Raw genomic sequence first — 6,065 nt, forward strand, 5'->3', positions numbered from 1 at the left:
ACTGACAAAGGTCACTATCTTAAAATTTATCTCTGAGTATTTCTGAGTGCTTTGAGGAAAAAGTTTTTGCACTGTCTGATTGGTTCATAGAATAATTTATGTTTGTGGTAATCTAAAATGACTTCTTATATTGAAAACTTGAACTGTAACCTAGCCGGTAAAATGTTGGATACATTTTACGTACAATTTCCTGATTGAGCCAAAAGCAAATCTCCTTAAGGCATTAGATGTCAGTTAGATTCCCGTTATGCACCTCAGCAACTAAAGAACCGAAGAGCTCGAATACTCTTGCAAATCTTAAAACAGAATTACTTCCCAAGTATGCAAACATGAAGTTCCCCGATACTTCTCTTTATAATGTGTTGAATCCACGTTGATAAGGACAGGGCGAGACCATTTGGACCATCAAGCCACAACAACCAAACAAAATATTGTTGTCCACCAGTTATATAATCCCCAATGATCTGCAAAGAAAGGAAAGCTTGAGGCCAATTTGTGAGATTGTATGGGAAATTCTTCTCCAACCATCAAATAAATCAGGCAATCATCAGGAGACTGTAGCAACCTATGAATCTACTTGTTCCACCACATCTCATAATTTACGTTCTCAAATTTGAAATATCTTTTCCTCTAAGGAATTAGCCCAGCTCCCTCTGCAAGAGATCTATACTCACCCCAACATCTGGTAATTGATAGTCCATCAGTCAGACCACTAAATCCCAATTGTCATATTTTACCTTACTTCCTACTCATAATTGAAGGCCCAAAATGAAATGACAGTTTACAACTTTTTCCCAATAAATTCAACTCCTTAACAGTGAAATAACTCTACTATTCATACTTCATCTTCTCACAAGCATGGAAAATTTTATACAAAATAATCTGAAGATAGGATTAACATACAAACCTTGTTAGTTCTATGTAAATGCCTGTTCTGTTTGATACAATGCTAAAACCATTAGAAGCATTATCCCATTAAAAATCCTAGAAATTATATTAAAGTACAAAATTGCACCCATATTTAATCAAATTAATAAAGTATTATTTTTGTGAATCCCATCAACCTAAGCACATTCTTCAAACATACAAATATAGAGATACAACAAATAAAAAAATGAATATTTGAGAATGAAATGGTACAAAAATTGTTATCTGTTAAATGTTTTATATTTTTGTGCATCACATCTATCTACTGTAAATAATCACAATTTTTTTCTTTGAAATATACATTTTCAGTTTTATGTGCAACTTAGTTTCTTGACACAGATTTGCATTGATTCTTAAAAATGAGAACTTAGAATTGCCACTGGGGATGTAATTAATGATATCGGCATAATTTGCACTAGTTTTGATGATTTCATAATTTCCGTAATTATTATTCTAAAAAGAGGACACAGTTTTGGAAATTCTTTGAAAATTCAGTGCCATGCCTAACAGATGGCATATGCTAATTGAAGTTAAAAATACAGTGGATAATGGAAACCTGCAATTAAAAAAAGAGAAAATAGTGATAACACTCATCAGTTCAGACAACATTTGTGGAGAGAAACAGAGTTAATGTTTCAGCTTAATGGTCTTTTCTCAAAACTGGAAAAAAAGTTAGAGATTAATAGCATTTAAGTAATTACAAGTCACAGAACACTGGAAGGGATAAAAAAAGAATAAAGAAGGTCTGTGATAATGTGTAAGACAGGGGCAGATATATGATAAAATAGATGATAATATAAAGCAAAGAGGATGATATTAGGACAAGTAAAGAAACAAAAGACAAGTTTAGAGAGAAGTAAGTACATTAACAGAATGTATTCACAGAATTAGCATCAACAGCTATTGTCGGAAAAAATGGAAATTACCTCATTTGTTGAGTTTGGAAGACTAAAGTGCCTGATTAAAAGCTGTTCATCGAGTTTAAGAAAGAATCATTAGAACAGTGTAGGAAGCGAGAGTGAAGTCGAGAATTAAAAATAACAGGAAATTAGGAGGTCAGGTTCACACTTGGACACTGAATGAAGATGTTCTGAAAACTGATCTCACAATCGACATTTTGTCTCCTTAATGCAGAGGAAACTGCAATTTCAGCAGGACATACAGTATATCAAATTGAAAGAATTACAACTAAATCCATGTTTATTGCTAAACAGAGAAATATGTTGGCAAAGTATTCATCAGGTTAGGTGCAAGAGTGCTAAATTTCTAAGGGAAGCAACAATTGATACCTTATAAGAAAAGAACATTGAATGGTTGTCAAGTTGACTTTGGATGGTTGAAGCTTTGCCATGGAGAATTCATGAGGGAACTATCACCCTCCAAGGTTTTATATTTTTATTTGTCAAATACTGCTTTGCTGAGAAGGGCAGTTACCCTGACTACCCTTCTTGAATCCATCTTTTTTGTCAATGTTTGGACCGAGATTATAATGAGGTCAGGAGCTGAGAGGATCTGGTAGGACCCAAAATAAGCATCAGTGAGCAGAGTATTGTTGAGTAGTAATACTGTCAAAAATACTTTACATCACTTTGCTGATGATTGAGAGTAGATTGATGGTGTGGTAACTGGCTGGTAGGATTTGTGGACAGTTTATACCTGGGCAATTTCCCACATTGTTGATTAAATGCCAATGTTGGTTCTGCACTGGAACAGCTTGACTGTGTGTGTGGTTAGCTCTGGAACAGAAGCTCTCGGTACTATTTCCAGAATGTTGTCAGACCACAAAGGTTTTGCGGGATTCAGTGCCTTCAGCCATTACTTACTATCATGTGGAGTGAATGAATTAACAAGCATCTGTAATGCTGGGAACATCAGGAAATTGGCCTTTGTGGTGGAATATACTTGCAAATACTCCAACCTCATCTTTTGCACTGATATGCTGCACTGAATCATAGAATAGAATCATAGAATCCCTACAGTGTGGAAACAGGCCTCTCGGCCCAACAAGTCCACACTGACCCGCAGTGAAGGGGACCCAGACCAATCCACCTATAACCCACCTAATCTACACATCCCTGAACACTATGGGCAATTTAGTATGACCAATCCAACTAGCTTGCACATTTTTGGACTGATTCCATCATTGAGGATTGGGATATTTGTGGAGCCTCCTCCTCCAGTGTCCTGTTTATTTTCCCACCACCATTCATGACTAGATGTGACAGTACTGTACAGGTTAGGTCTGATCCATTAGTTGTGAAATTGCTAGGCTGTTTATTCCATGCTGCTTCAACTGCCTGACACGCTAGTAGTCCTATGTTGCTGCTTCACTAGTTTGACACCTCATAGTATGTCTACTATTGCTTCTGGTATTCCTTTCTTTATTCTTCATGAACCAGGGTTGATTCCTTGGCTTGTTGGTAATGGAATAGAGGTGGTATGTATGGCTATGAAGTTATAGATTGTGCTTGAATAAATTCAACTGCTGCTAAAGGCCCATAGCATCTCATGGATGCCCAATCTTGAGTTACTAGATTTGTTCAAAATCTATCCCGCTCAGTATAGTGATGGATGGTATCCTAAATGTGAAGGTGGGATTTTGCCTCCAAAAAGACAATGCAATGGTCACTCCTTTTGACACTGTCATGGACAGATGCATCAGCTACAAGTAGATTGGTGAAGGTGAGGTCAAGGACATGTGTTTTTTTCCTTGTTGGTTCCCTCACCAACATGCCCAATCTAGAAGCTATATCCTTTATGATTTAGTCAGCTCAATCAGTAGTGGTGCTATATAGCAACTCTTTGTAATGGAAACTGAGTATACCTGGAGTACATTCAGTGCTCTTGCCACCGTAAATGTTTTTTCCAAGTGGTGTTCATCATGGAGGAGGACTGATTCATCAGCTAGGAGTGGTAATCAGCAGAGGGTTTCCTTGCCTGAGTTTGACCTGATACAAAGAAACTTCATGGGGTCCAGACACAACGTTGGAGCTTATTAAAAGGAATGAAACCAGATAGACCACTTCGTATCAACCAAGGCATCAGAAATTGGCACACTCAGCATTGTCGTCCCTGCAGCGTCTGACTTACTAACATCTGGAGGCTTGTGCTGAAATTTGGAAAGCTGTCCCACAGCAAGTAAAGCAACAGCCTAATACTGTCACTCCTTTTATCAAACTTTGTAGCAGTGAAATACTCAGCATCCTAGGCATTCAAGGATAATCACGTTGCATGTACAAATTATTGAAACAGACAGGATTTTATAACAAAATTTTATTAATTGAAATTACTAACGGGATTCAAACCGATGTCCCCAAAACATTAGCTTTGGTCCCTGGATTAAGAGCTCAGTGACAATACCACTATTCCACCAGCTCTTCCACATTGAACACACTGGTGTTTCAGATATAAAAGTCTAAATATTTCCCCCTCTCCCATTCAACATTGGTAACGTTCAAAAAATAATGTTAACTTCTTGCTTTGCTCTTATTATGTTATTGTATTGATTAAGAATTGGCTGCACTGTTGCAAGCAAAAGCAGTTATTAATGATTGTGGGTTACTTTTTGAATTTTTGAAACCATTCTTACTGCTCTAATCTGGCTTTATTATAACTACAATTTTCCTGATGATTCTAAAATGTATTAAAATTATTCCCAAACATTTTTTTTCTCTGTTTGCTTCTGTCAGGAGGTTGCATGGTTGCTGGTAGGTAAGAGGATGTTATGAATCATGATTGTTTAGACAACACCACTGTATGGGGCAGCCTCATAGAGCAGCTGGTCTTTTCCTGTTCGTTGTTTCATAGGTTCAGATGTGGGAAATTTATTATTCCTTCAATTATGTGCAATCATTTTCAAACACAACAGGAGATCCAGTCAGTAATATCAAGATATATTGACAAGTTGCTCTGTGTGAAGTAACATACATCAATATTTTTACTGGAGAGATTTCTGTGCTAGGAATCTACCAATATCTGAATGGTGCTGTTATGACAGGATACATCAGGGATTCAAATCTAGGAATTCAAACCATTTTTAATAGTTTACATGAAGAAAATGTTCAATTTTTTTTAAAATTTAATGTGCACAGAACAATGGACTTTGCACTGAAAATAGTGAACAAACACCTATAAACTCATTGTCTCTTACACTCAGCACCTGATCTTAATAGCCTGGATTTTACATTCCTAATAGGTGCAAATGCTGAGAAGTTAGCACTAATGAAGGCTGCAATGGCATTGCAGCCTCTCGGGAACCAACTGATGCTGAAATCCAGAAGGTGCAATTTGTCTGTCTTACAAACTCACAGGGCAACAGTTTTACTTGTCTTGTTATCTCTACTGAACTGGCTGGAAGATGGATACCTGCAGTGAGTGCCTTGATTGTAGGGGTCACATGGCTCTGGCAAGACAGGGAGGCCATTAGCACAGTACTGCATTTCCATCCTCTACACCCCCTATTTTAAATAGAAAACAAATGCCGACATTATCAATTACACTGAGTTACTCAAGTTACCCATTATGCACAGAATTGTTATTCTTGCCAGTCGCTGCACATGCATTCCACACACACACTCTTTAAATCATGCTTGTCTGTTACAGTACATGAGCATGTTGTTATTGGTCGTTCATTTGAGGGATATTCCTTTTCCAGGAAGTGTTATTCCTGTGCTGCCAAGTGTTATTGCATAACTGTTGTTCATATTCATTGTTGGGGTGCTGTGTACCTCTGGGACTGATGGTTGATCTGTGGACTGTGCAGATGGTGAGTTTGTATCTTCTGATTGTCTGCCTGCAGTGAAAGAACAATGGACTTTGCACTGAAAATAGTGAACAAACACCTATAAACTCATTGTCTCTTACACTCAGCACCTGATCTTAATAGCCTGGATTTTACATTCGTAATAGGTGCAAATGCTGAGAAGTTAGCCATTGTTCTTGAATGTGCACATGATAGGAGTAGAAATTGACTATCTGGGCATTCACTTCCACTATGCATGAACAAGGCAGTAATTGCTCTACAGACGTCCCAGGTTGTCATATCAGCTGACCCTTGTTAAGAACATTGAAGGTTTGCACTGTGACTGACTCTCCTATGCTCAATCCTGGCAATGGCTTGGCAGTTTAGTCAAAATGGA

Source organism: Rhincodon typus, chromosome 10 (assembly GCF_021869965.1).
Source record: "Rhincodon typus isolate 14 chromosome 10, sRhiTyp1.1, whole genome shotgun sequence".
Taxonomy (NCBI): Eukaryota; Metazoa; Chordata; class Chondrichthyes; order Orectolobiformes; family Rhincodontidae; genus Rhincodon; species Rhincodon typus.